General features: G+C 38.3%; 1 non-coding gene across 1 annotated transcript; it reads right to left on the reverse strand.

Annotated features, from left to right (window-relative positions):
* Positions 1 to 7519: 7519 nt before the first annotated feature.
* LOC121212946 (small nucleolar RNA R71) lies at positions 7520 to 7625 on the reverse strand. The gene has a single exon (XR_005908317.1). It is a non-coding gene; the product is annotated as a small nucleolar RNA R71 (small nucleolar RNA).
* Positions 7626 to 12694: the final 5069 nt, after the last annotated feature.

Consider the following 12694-nt stretch of genomic DNA (forward strand, 5'->3'; position numbering starts at 1 on the left):
CAAATAAAGTTCAAAAGTCTTAATTTGATAGCCAAGGGTGTTAAATTGCCATGTATCTTAAATTGGGGATCTTTAAAAGGCAAGTAGACCCTTAAATTATAGCTTGCTTGGCCATGAGACAAAGAAATTAAATGGTCAAAATGTTAGGTATTTGATGACATAATATGTGATAAAATAATTACCATAAAGCCTAGGCTTCATCTTTTTCATCCATCCTTTCTTTTTGACCGAAATTGTCATCCATTAGAGGAGTTTTTGAAGCTTGAAATTTCAGCCAATTAGTCTCTCTACAAGTAAGTGATCTTGATGGTTTTTCTTGATGATTTTTGTATTTTTAGAACAATTGTAACTGGAGCTTTCAAATGAGGGGACTATTTTTGCAAAATGGTTAAGAGTCTAGGGTTTTTCCATGAAAGTATATCTATTTTTAACTAAAATTTTATGGAAGAATATGAGTTATGGTTGTGTAATAAACAACTTTTGTGAAGAGATTTCTCATGAAAACACTAAAAAGGACCATTTTACATAAGTTGTAAAATAGGTGATAAAGGTGTGAAATATTGAGAATTTTGGACTACTTGTAGTGTAAAAAGTAATCAATTAGGCTTAAGATTTGAAGAAATTTGATAAAAATTGATTTTCTGACCCAAGGGTAAAATGGTCATTTTGCAAAAGTCTTGGGAAAAATAGTCATTTTCCCTATTTTAAATTGTTGAGTATCTAGATTAATAAAATGATTAAACTTGTGAATTTTTATCCTTTTAGCTCAAGAACTACAAAATCCGAACCTAGACAGGGGGAAGGCCAAGCAAGTAGACTAAAACTGATTAGTCACCTAAATTTTGTAATTCGAGGTAAGTTGTATGTAAATAATACAACTACATTGTTATTATATGTGTTTGAATTGATATAGCATAAATTTCTTGTTTGTGGAAATGATTATGTATGATGAATATTGAGATAGTAGAACTCCCGTGTGAACCTTAGGAACAAATCGGATATTCATGCCATGACGTTCGGGTTATTTGTACGCTAGTGTAAGACCATGTTTGGGACATGACATCAGCATTGAGAGGAGAGCTAGTGTAAGACATGTCTAGGACATGCATCGGCCTCGTGACATAAGCCAATGTAAGACATGTCTGGGACATGCATCGGCTACAAGATGTGTCAGTGTAAGACCATGTCTGGGACATGGTATGTAACGCCCCGATTTTTGGGCCTGGAAGTATTGGGCCTTGAGTCTGGGTTCGAGAGGAAAATGGCCCGAATAATTTGGATGTTAATATTATTTTGTATGTTTAGTTTAGTAATTAAATAAATTACGAAGGGTTTATGGTGTGAAAAAAAAAACCCAAGAGTAAATTTAATTAAAGGCAATTCCTGAATTTTAATTTTGGGAGAGAAGGTTCTGGCGGTATGGGCTTTTAAAGTTGAGGTGGTAAAATAGGACACAAATAAGGCCTTGGTAAAGTGGCAAGGTGGCACCACTAAGTTCCTAAAAAAAAATGGCGTCTGGGAAGGAATTAAAGGTCTAGGGTTCAAGTTGCAAGATAGGCATATTGTTACTTTTTAATTTTAGGCATGTGCCGGGCATGTGATCACTTAAGTGAATTTCGGCAAGGGCCTTAGGGAGGTTGGGCCGATTGTTTTAGTTGATATTAGGGTTAGGTTCTTTTCTTTTTCTATCTTGGAGAATTAGGGTTAGCCACCTGAAAGCTTTCACTTTCATTCATCCTCTCTGAGTTATCACAAAAGCTGAAAACGCAAATTCCTTCTCCTTGGTGCCGATTTCTTCTCCTCTCTTCTTTTATTTTCTTTTTCTCCTTCTTTTCTTCTCTAGTCGAAACATTCCTACCATTCTACTTATCTCCTCTGTCAATCCCATCCTCTACAAAACCTCCATAGCCGATTGCCATAAAAGCCAAAATCTCGAAAACTCACTTCTTATGCCGATTTCTCCAAGCCAAAATCCTTCAGTTATTTTTGTTCTTTTTGATCAAATTTCATCTTCTCTAAACCCTTAGCATCTGTCGGCAACATTACTTCAAAGTTATAACCTCAAATCGTCATCTTCTTCATCACTTAAAAAGTCAAAATACCATAGATTTAGGGACTCATAGCCGAAACTTTAGATATCCTGGATTCAAGTTCTACTATCGTTTAGAGGATAGATCTGCATCAGATCTACATAGAAGTCAAAGAGGAATAAGTGGAAAGTGCTCATCACCTCAGATCTAGTCTTATTTTACAATTTAGAAAAGCCAAAGTCCCTAAAATCTAGGGAGGCTGTCGATTTGGGCATAGGGCTTAAGGGTCTTTAACCGATGATTTCTTTTGGTGATTAGTGTCTTTTAGAGGTTTGATCAAAGGCTTGGATCTTTGGAACAACTAGACTTAGATCTAGTCATCGGTTTTCGGCAAAAAGGTAAGATTCTAAAGGCTTTAGGGGCATAGTTCGAATATGGGTTGCTGAATATTGGGATTGGTTGTTGTGGGTTGCAAACTAAGAATTGTGGTAATCAATTGTAGGACATCGTAAGGGATCTCAGTAGCAGTCGTCGCGAAATAGGTGTGTATCGAACACCCTCTCATAGTTCAAATCGGCAAAAGTCGAAATGCCAAAAATTCGGTATTTCATGGGCTTGTGAGTGTGCAAGTGCTCACAAGATGTTTACAAATCATTAGATCTAAAATTGAAAAGTGGTAAGTTAGTCGTGTGTAAAATTTCGTGCACTTCGGTAATTAGGCCTCGATAGGCTAAAACTAGGCCTAATGGGCCTACGGGCCCATACGGGTAAAATAATAAAAAAGTAGGCAATAAGTATGTTCTGTTAGACTTTAGAATTGAAACTGCTTAAACCGGTAAACTGGTCACAAAACTTGGGTTAAATGGGCTTAAATGGCTAATGGACACTGTAGGGTCCATTAGGGGTTTTAGAGCCCAATGGCTAAAATTGTGAAATTGAGACAAATAAATTATTGCGATGTCAAATGGGCTAGTAAGGATAGTAACATTCGTGAGAACCCTTAAAACTGATAAAATTGCTGAAATCTTTATAGGTGGAAAATTTACAGATTTACCCCTAGGAGCAAAATTACTGATATACCCCTAGGGTTAAGGTTGACCTGAATGCATGTTTGATTGTTACTATTTACTGCATGCCATGTTATTATTATCTGATAAGGTTGACCTGAATGCATGTTTGACTGTTACTATTTACTACATGCCATCTTATTATTATCTGATGCATGGGACTGGGTTATAGATGGAGGAAGTACTGAAAGTGGCTTGACCACGTACTGAAGGCTTTGCCTCAACTTACTGATATCTGAGCAACTATGCTGCAACTGTAGAGTGTAGGGCTGGGTGGGTTGAGCTATTCCCCACATGGAGTGTAGGGCTGGTACGGGTGGAGTGTAGCGGTTGGTTATAGGTTGGGTTGGGCTTGCATACACGAATATGTCTGTTCTATTCTGGAATGGGCCTATGGGCCATACTGTTATCTGAAAAGGGGCTAAGGCCCAGTTTATCATATTCTGAAAAGGGCTTCGGCCCAGTACCCACTGTTATCTACATAGGGCTTAGGCCCAATGGGCTTGAGCTGACTTGGGCTTTGGATGGGTTTTCCATACACCCTGAGTTTTCCAAACTCACCCCCTTTCTCTTCCATCCTTGTAGGTGAGCCCTAGTTGGTGGACTTGGAGCTGGGCGGGATTCAGAGTGGCCACGAAGATTAAATTTTTGGTTTTTTTTTTAAAATAAGTTTCAATTAGCTTCCTTTTAAATTTCGCATTTATTTTTTATTATTTTTATTTTGGTTAAAGTTGTAATAAGGCCGCTCTATTATTTTTATTTTGGGTTTTTAAATTACTTAAATCATTTTCAACTTGAGATTCACATCACTTAAATTGATTCCTTAAAATTGGATAGCCCTAGGGCGCGTTTTATAAAAGTTACTTATTTTCAAAATATCGCGATAACCGAGCAAAGCTTCCGCAACATAAATGTTTTCAAAGGAAATAAATACTTTAAATAGACTTAAACTTAATTTGTTGTTCATGGACAAGTAATAAGCTTAAAGTGTGGCAATGGATGTGTGCATGTCTAGGATTGGATCATGGAAGAGCTAGGTACTTAAGTAGTCTAATTGACTCACCTCCTCTTTCTTGAATCCTACCTGGTGCGTAGCTTCCATTCACTTTAATTTAAAATGAAAATGTTCTTTAAACACTAAGAAATATTTTAGATAAAACATGACTTCTCTAATAATGCTTCAATGTGACACACCAGATTCGGTCGTAACGTCTAGGCTGGGTTTGGGGTGTTAATGGCATTGGCACGGATATGTGAGAGCTAGTGTAAGACCATGTCTGGGACATGGCGTCGGCCTCGATTTTGATAGTCAGTGTAAGACCATATCTAGAACATGGCATCGACTTGATGGATGAGCCAATGTAAGACCATGTCTGGGACATGGCATCAGCATTATACCCTATGTTTGAGGCTTAATGAATATTCGATAGCATTCCAAATGGTTCAATGGTGAGAGTTACAATTTAAGTTAAACGAGAGAAGTATAACCATGTTGTGAGTAGTATAGGTACCTATTTGAAATGTATCAGATGTGAGCTCAATGTATGCTATGTGAACTGTATTGGATAGTGATGAGTAAGTTGTGCTTATGCTTACATTTATATTACGAGCATGGTGTTGAATGGTAAAGTTGTTGTTGTATATTTATTTGCATGCAACTTACTAAGCTTTATGCTTACTCCCTTTCCTTTCCATTTTCTTATAGTGCCGCCTAATTAGCTCAAGGATCATCGGACGTCGGAGGCATCAATCATACTATCATCCATAGCACTTGGTATAGTTAGATCTTTTATTTTGATTATGGCATGTATAGGACCCTGACTTTTATGTTTTGTATCATAGTTATTTGGCCAAATGTGTTGGCTTACTTTAGCATTTGATTCGTTTTGTATAAGGCCATGGTAAATGGCAATATTGAAAGTTATTATATGAATGCGTGATAGTCTTTCATGAATGTGAAATTGTTGGCATAGTTGAATATATGATATATATATACCTTAACTATGGTTGTTTGGTTCAGAAATCATATTAAGTTAAACTTTGATATGTTGGTTGTTGTTATGTTGTGTTTCAGGGTGGCAAAAGGCTTAGTAGATAGCCTCGTATTGTCCACACGGGTAGACACACAGGTGTGTGTCTAGGCTGTGTGTGACACACAGTCAGCTCCATGGGCGTGTGGTTCAGCTGTGTGTCCCCTGCACGTAAAACTTGTAAACCAGAATGCATGGTAGTAAACACAAGGGCAGACACAAGGCTGTGTCTCAGCCGTGTGGAGGACACGGCCTCTGGCCACGGCAGTGTGCCTTGGCTGTGTACCCTAAATTGGATGCTGATTGATAAACCGTCATTTATACATATTTTTATCCCATGCTTAGCATATTTTACGGATGATTTTTCCTTAAAATTGGTGAATTTGATGCTCATAATGCCTTAATTTCATGTTTTATACTTAGGTGAGCATAGGAGAGTGAAACGGGCCAAAAATGGAGAAAATGGGCCAACGTACGAAATCAACACAGCCTGGACCTCCTCACACGGGCAGACCACACGGCCGTGTCAATTTGGAAAAATCAAAGCACGACTCACACGGGTGGACCACACGCCCATGCCATTCTAATAGGCTCGAGCACGGCCTGAAGTAATCACACACAGGCGTGTCACACGAAAATGTCCCTACCAAGCCCAAGTTGAGTCCAATTTGGAAAAGGCAAATTTTGAGGGTTCTTAGGCATTCCAAAGCCTATAAATACACCCTAAAGGAGGAGGAAAAGGTAGAGGTACAGGGAGGAAGGAAGGAATTACTCAAAGGAAGCCGATTGATCCATCTCAGAAGCCGAATTCATCATCAAGACTGAAGATCTCCCCTCAATTTCCCTTCAGGAGTATTGGGTTTTCTTTATGTTTTGTATTCATTATTCTTCTGAGATGTTTTCCTTTTTAGTTATGAACTAAATCCCCTAAATACCTAAGGGGAATGAAACCTAAGACGAATCTTGTTATTATTTTCTGAATTGTATGATAAATATTTGATTTGTTCTTAATTATGTGTTCTTAATTCTTGTTTTGATATTCTAGGATATTGATTCAAGTTAAGCTCTTACTCAGAGGAGGAATAGACCCTGTCTAAGAGTACAATTGTCATAATTAAATGGAGTTGATTGTGTGCCTAGAGATAGGGTGACGAGAGTTTGCCGGATTAGGGTGAAACCTAATAAGGGGATTCATAGATCGAGTTAATGCAACCCTAGGAAGTTAATTGGAAAGAGATTTCAAGTATTCAACCTAGGGTTAGACGTTGTTAATCTCGAGAGAGATAATAATATAACTTAGAGATTTCTACGGATCAAGTCATATGAATAAATCGTCTGATTCAGAGTCAAATAACAAGTGAAGTCTAGGTGGATTTTTCCTTAGGTATTGTCTTAATTCAATTGTTTTTCCAAAAGTAATTCCCCAATTCTATTTCCTGTGAATTCTTAGTTTGGTTAATTAGTTAGTTAAAACAAACCCCATTATTCTTAAGCTAGATAATAAAAAGACAGTCATTACTAGTACTTTTAGTTCCTTTGGGTTCAACAATCCGATCTTGCTAAAACTATACTACTGTTCGATAGGTATAGTTGCCTACATTGTGACAATAGTTAATTTCAAGAACGGTTCATTATAAATATTTAAAACTTATCACACAAAATCATGATCAAGTTTTTGGCGCCGTTGCCAGGGAACAAAGATATTAGGAACACTCAATTTTTATTACTTTAGCCATTTATTTTTCTTGCAAGTTAATTCTTTTTTTTTTATTTTTTATTAATTTACTTTTTCTTTCTCTTGGCAGATTTTTATAGTTTATGACTAGAAGAAACCCGTTAGGACCATTTCTTTTTGATAGTGAGATCAATCACATAGTTTGCAGAAACCAAAGAGAAATAAGGTGAAGCTTAAGATATACAGAGAACGAGCAAGAGGACGATATTCAAACCACAATCGAGGAGATGGCTGAAAACCGAGAAAATTTGCTACCTCCTGCGATTGCTGCTAATTAGAATCCTACTCCGCCCACTATGTATGATCATGCTAAACCTTCTTTAACAGGAACTAAATCAAGCATAGTTAGACCTGCTGTAGCTGCAAATACTTTTGAGCTGAAACCTAAAACAATTCAAATGATACATCAATTTGTTCAATTTGATGGGTTGCAGGACGAAGATCCCAACGCTCATTTGGAAAACTTTTTGGAACTATGCGATACATTTAAAATCAATGGCATTTCTGATGATGCCATACGTCTTCGGTTGTTTCCCTTTTCATTAAGGAATAAAGCTAAACAGTGGTTGAACTCATTACCATGAGGATCAATTACTACTTGGGAACAAATGACCGAAAAGTTTTTACTTAAATATTTTCCGTCGACTAAAACATCTAAATTACATAATGATATCTCTTCTTTTGTGCAGATAGATTTAGAAACACTCCACAATGCATGGGAGAGATACAAATACCTTTTGCGAAGATGCCCTCACCATGGGTTACCACTCTGGCTACAGGTTCAAACCTTTCATAATGGCCTAAATCCTTTAACTCAACAAATGGTTGACACAACTGCTGGTGGAATCATCAATAATAAAACACCTGAAGATGCTTATGAGTTTATAAAGGAGATGTCATTGAATAACTATTAGTGGCAAGTCATGAGGACAAAGCCAACGAAAACAACTGGTGTTTATAATGTCGATTCGATCACCATGCTCTCTAATTAGGTAGAACTCTTGAATAAGAAAATTGATGGTTTTCTTGGTTCTTCACAGGTTCACCCAGTAATGCAGTGCTAAGCAAGTGGAGGTGGATCAAGTAATTCAGAATACCAACATTATGGCCACAACATGGATAACGAGTAGTTAAATTACATGGGTAATAATCCTTGATCTCAAAACAATCCATATAGTAACACTTACAATGCAGGTTGGAGGAACCACCCAAATTTCTCATGGGGAGGCCAAGGAAATCAGAGACCACCTCCAGGCTACCGGCCAGCCTACCAACAGGAAAAGAAGCCAAACCTTGAAGAGATACTCTCAAAGTTTATATCGGTGTCAGAAACTCATTTTTAGAATACCGAGACAGCACTTAAGAATCAACAAGCATGAATCCAAGGGATCGAAACTCAAATTGGATAGCTTGCCAAGTTGATTGTTGAATGACCACAAGGCAGCTTGCCAAGCAACACAGAATCTAACCTAAGGGAACAATTCAATGCGATTACTATTCAAGATGAAGAAGGGTTAGTCACACCTGTACCAGAACCAAGGCAAGAAACTGAGATAAGCAAAGGTAAAGGTGAGGTCGACCACATTGAGCAAAAACTGGTAAGTACAGAATACAAGCCTCGTGTGCCATATCCTAATGCGACAAGGAAAGACCGCTCAGATGAACAATTTGGTAAATTCCTTAAACTCTTAAAAAATTGAATATTAACTTACCGTTTATTGAAGCTCTATCGCAGATGCCAAATGCAATGAAATTTTTAAAGGAGCTTTTAGCAAATAACCAAAAGTTGGACAAGAGGTCGCATGTGGAGCTAAACGCAGTTTGCTCAGCTATTCTATAGAATAAACTACCCAACAAATTGAAAGATCCTGGGAGTTTTACAATTCTTTGCTTAATTGGTAGTTTAGATGTTAATAATGCATTAGCTGATTTAAGGGCTAGTATTAATGTCATGCCTTACAAAATGTTTAAAAAATTAGGTCTTGAGAAACTCAAACAGACTAGGATGAGCATTCAATTAGCAGATAAAACTATAAGATTTCCTAGGGGTATTATTGAAGATGTGCTAGTTAAAATCGATAAATTTATATTTCCCGTTGACTTCGTTGTTCTAGACATAGAGGACGATAGCAACACTCCTTTGATTTTAGGAAGGCCCTTTTTACCAACTGCTAAAACGATTATCGATGTTGGCACAGGTGAGCTCACACTTCGTGTGGGAGATGAAACAATCACCCTTCAAGCTCGCAATTCCAACAACATATTGAAAATTGAAGGTGATTGTCTAAACCATTCTACTAAAACTGACAATATGGTGCAACCTACTTTGCAGGAAATGAGTCTGAAGAAAGTACATGAGCCATTTTCAAGCAATAGTCGAGGACCTATTCATGAAGAAAGAAGGCTACAAATCGAGGAGCTAGATGAATGGCAGACACATAAACTGAGAACACAGGATAAACCAAAACTACGCCAAGATGAGCTCAATACCATTCCAAATCAACTTAAGGTTAGAGATAAAGTTTAATTAGATACCACAGATCCTCACATTGTCACTACCAAACTGAATGAAGAAATCCCTCTTACGGTACTTAGTATTTTTCCATTCGGTGCAGTCGAGGTAAGTCATCCCAAGTTTGGCACTTTTAAGGTAAACAACACCCGTCTAAAACCTTATTTTGATAATATAGATAGCAGGAATGAGGAGTATAAACTACTCGAAACACCATGACCATTCAATGGAGAGGTAAGTTGAGCTTAGACTATAAATAACCGCTTCTCTGGAGGCAACTCGAGCACTAACAATATTAATTTCTTTAAATTTTAGTATTTAACACCTAACTTACTAACGAAGATCTTGAATACAGGTTTTCCACACAGACACACCCAAGCACACGAGTGTGCTTAGGACTGTGTGGAAACAAGGCAAAGAGTTTCCCCAAACACGGGCTACTATAAATCACCACGGCCGTGTGACATGGCCGTGGGTGAACCTGACAAAACAACACGAGCATGCGGCACGTCCGTGCCTTGAAACCGTGGTCGAATCTATCAAATTAACACGGGCTTGCGACACACCCGTGCCAAGCAACCGTGGGCAAACCTGCCAAAACAACACGGGCGTGACCCTTAATACACGGGCATGGGAGAAGCGAACAAAAATAGACACGGCCGTGCGACAACCGTGTGCACTAACATGCCCAAGGCGTGGGGAAATTGTTAGACACGCCCAAATTTAAAATTCGCGAATCAGACAGGTAAAATTTGGGGAACACGGGCGTGTTCCTTGGCCGTGTGTCCCAAAAACTATAAATACCTTGCACTATTCATTGTCTTCTTCACTCAAAATCCCTAACCCTAGTCGCTGCAAGTCCACACGGCCTCCCAACCACGCTCGTGCACCGCTTCCCACTCCATTTTTGACGCCCAATCTCTCTCCCTTAGCATTTGTTTACTCTTTTCATTTCTATTTTACTTATTTCTAATGCTTATTATCAAAATAATCTTCATTTTTCTCATATTGTTTTCATTTTGCTTATTATTATTATTATTTAATTTGCATTCTTAGGTTATTTATCAGACATTTCATGATTGAATCAAGTTATTAGGAAAGCCTCATTCTATTGTCATACCCATGCCATTACTACACTAATTTTCATGATATTACCATGCTAATGTCACGAAATTATGCTATCAAATTGATTATTTTGGTTGAGTTTGGTTAGTATTAGTAGTTTTGGCTGAAATTGTTAGTTTAAATTTATGGCCTTTTCCTTTTCAAATTCGTCTACCTACTATTATTCTTTTTTATATTGCAGTTATACAATGTCATCTTCACATGGTAAAAAGGCCACCGTCCCTGCTGCAATTCCCCACCCTTTCCTACAATTCCCCATCGGGCCCCAAGAAGAACTTTTCCAAATACTCCAAGCCTGACCTTTAATTGTGGGCCGCTGCATCAACTGGGTTGCAGTAGAACAAGTTCAGTTGGCTGATGCCATTCGAGCCCTCCTAACCACCGACCCTTGAGAGCGTTCTTTTGGGATCATCGAGCCAACATATCTCGAGCTCACGATGGAACTATGGTCAACGTTTCATCTTCAGACCGTAATGACAAACTATGATGATCCCAGCACGGTCCAATTTTGCCTAGGCAGATTAGTCCTCGAGCTAAGCGTCCCAGAATTCGTTACTGCACTGGGCTTATATACGGAGGAGTTCAAGGAGGAAAATGACCTACATGCTCTCAACTGCCACATCCATCGTTCTCCTTCACGGTGCTGGGACGCACTAGTACCAGGTTCGGCCACTTACAATCCTAGCAGCTCTAAGGCATCTGCTCTCCCTCCATCTCTGAGGTACCTACACGCTATTTTGGCTCACACGATAACAGGAAGGCGAGAGAGCACTGGCATCGTCAACACTCACGACTCCTACTTTCTGTGGTGTATGTCGCATGGGCACGTCATAGACCTTGCTTATTTAATTGCCTTCGCCATTCAGCACCAGACGGAGCGGCATAGGAAGGGGGTCATCTCAATTGGCCCCTATGTTACTCAGTTGGCTCGACACTTCGGGATCCTCAACACAGCGGCCCAAGAATCATCCTTGATCCTCATTGGCCAGATGCCTTCCCAAGGCATCTCGAGCATGCTAAGCATGAGAATGATCGAAAAGCCCTGAGGAACCTACCCTCCTCAATATCGTCTCAGCCAATCTACTAAGGAAGAGGCCCCTGAGGACATTACTGATGATGTCCCCCCACAGCACGAGGACCCACCGCCTTAGCCACCACCACCCTCTCGTCTAGTTCATGCGGCGGCTTCATATGCTGACATTTCTAAGCATCTCACTCGATTCGAGTAGCAGTGTTTTCAATGATTTAACAACATTGATGTTACTCTACAGCAGATCTGTCAGCACTTTTACATTTCATCGCCACCCCCACCTCGCGAACCATCTAGCGATGAAGATGATTAAAAACTTTTGTTTATTATTTTATGTTTTTACTTTTATTCTACTTTAGGACTACATTTTATTTTTCTTTAAGCTTATTTTTATTAGGTTTTTTAATTTTTATTTAACAATTTTGAATTTCAGATATTTCCTATCAAGTAATTATTCTTCCTTATATATTTTCTAAAAGAGCTCCTTATTCTATCATAGTTATAAAGACCTTCAAAACTCACTATTACTCACAGACTTAAAACTCCACTAGGAAAGGTTCTCCATGACTGCCATGTCCTGCTCGACCACAACCATAACCAACTTTAGATATAATATTCTTTTAGCGCAGGACTTATGGACTAATGAACCTCTACCACTGCCTGAGTATTCTCCTCCACCCTCACGCCGATTATCCTCCAAAACTCCAGTTCAAGGAAATCCATTCATCACTCAGGAAGTTTCACTTCTCTCCCTATCTTATTTTATATTCTTTTCTATATATCTATCTTTGTACATTGAGGGCAATGTACATCTTAAGTGTGGGGGGTATTCATTTTCATATCAGAAAAATCCCTGAATAATTGCCTTGTTTTCTTGAAAAGCTCTCATATCATGTTTAGGATAAATTTTGATTGATTTATGACTTTTATTGATATATCTTGAATTAAAACATAGCCATTTATGCATTGATTGTTTAAACCTTAAGATATTAGAGAATTAAGCATGATAAGTTGATTTTTAAGAATTTAAAATTTTAAGTTGTTTCCCCAAGTTTAGGTATTATCTTGAATTGGAATTCACAAGTTTAAAACATCAAAAAGCCATAATTTTTGTGAGATCTTGAGCCTTTAGAGCATCTATTATTTCTTTCATGCTCACTTTCAT

Source organism: Gossypium hirsutum, chromosome A13 (genome assembly GCF_007990345.1).
Source record: "Gossypium hirsutum isolate 1008001.06 chromosome A13, Gossypium_hirsutum_v2.1, whole genome shotgun sequence".
Lineage (NCBI taxonomy): Eukaryota > Viridiplantae > Streptophyta > Magnoliopsida > Malvales > Malvaceae > Gossypium > Gossypium hirsutum.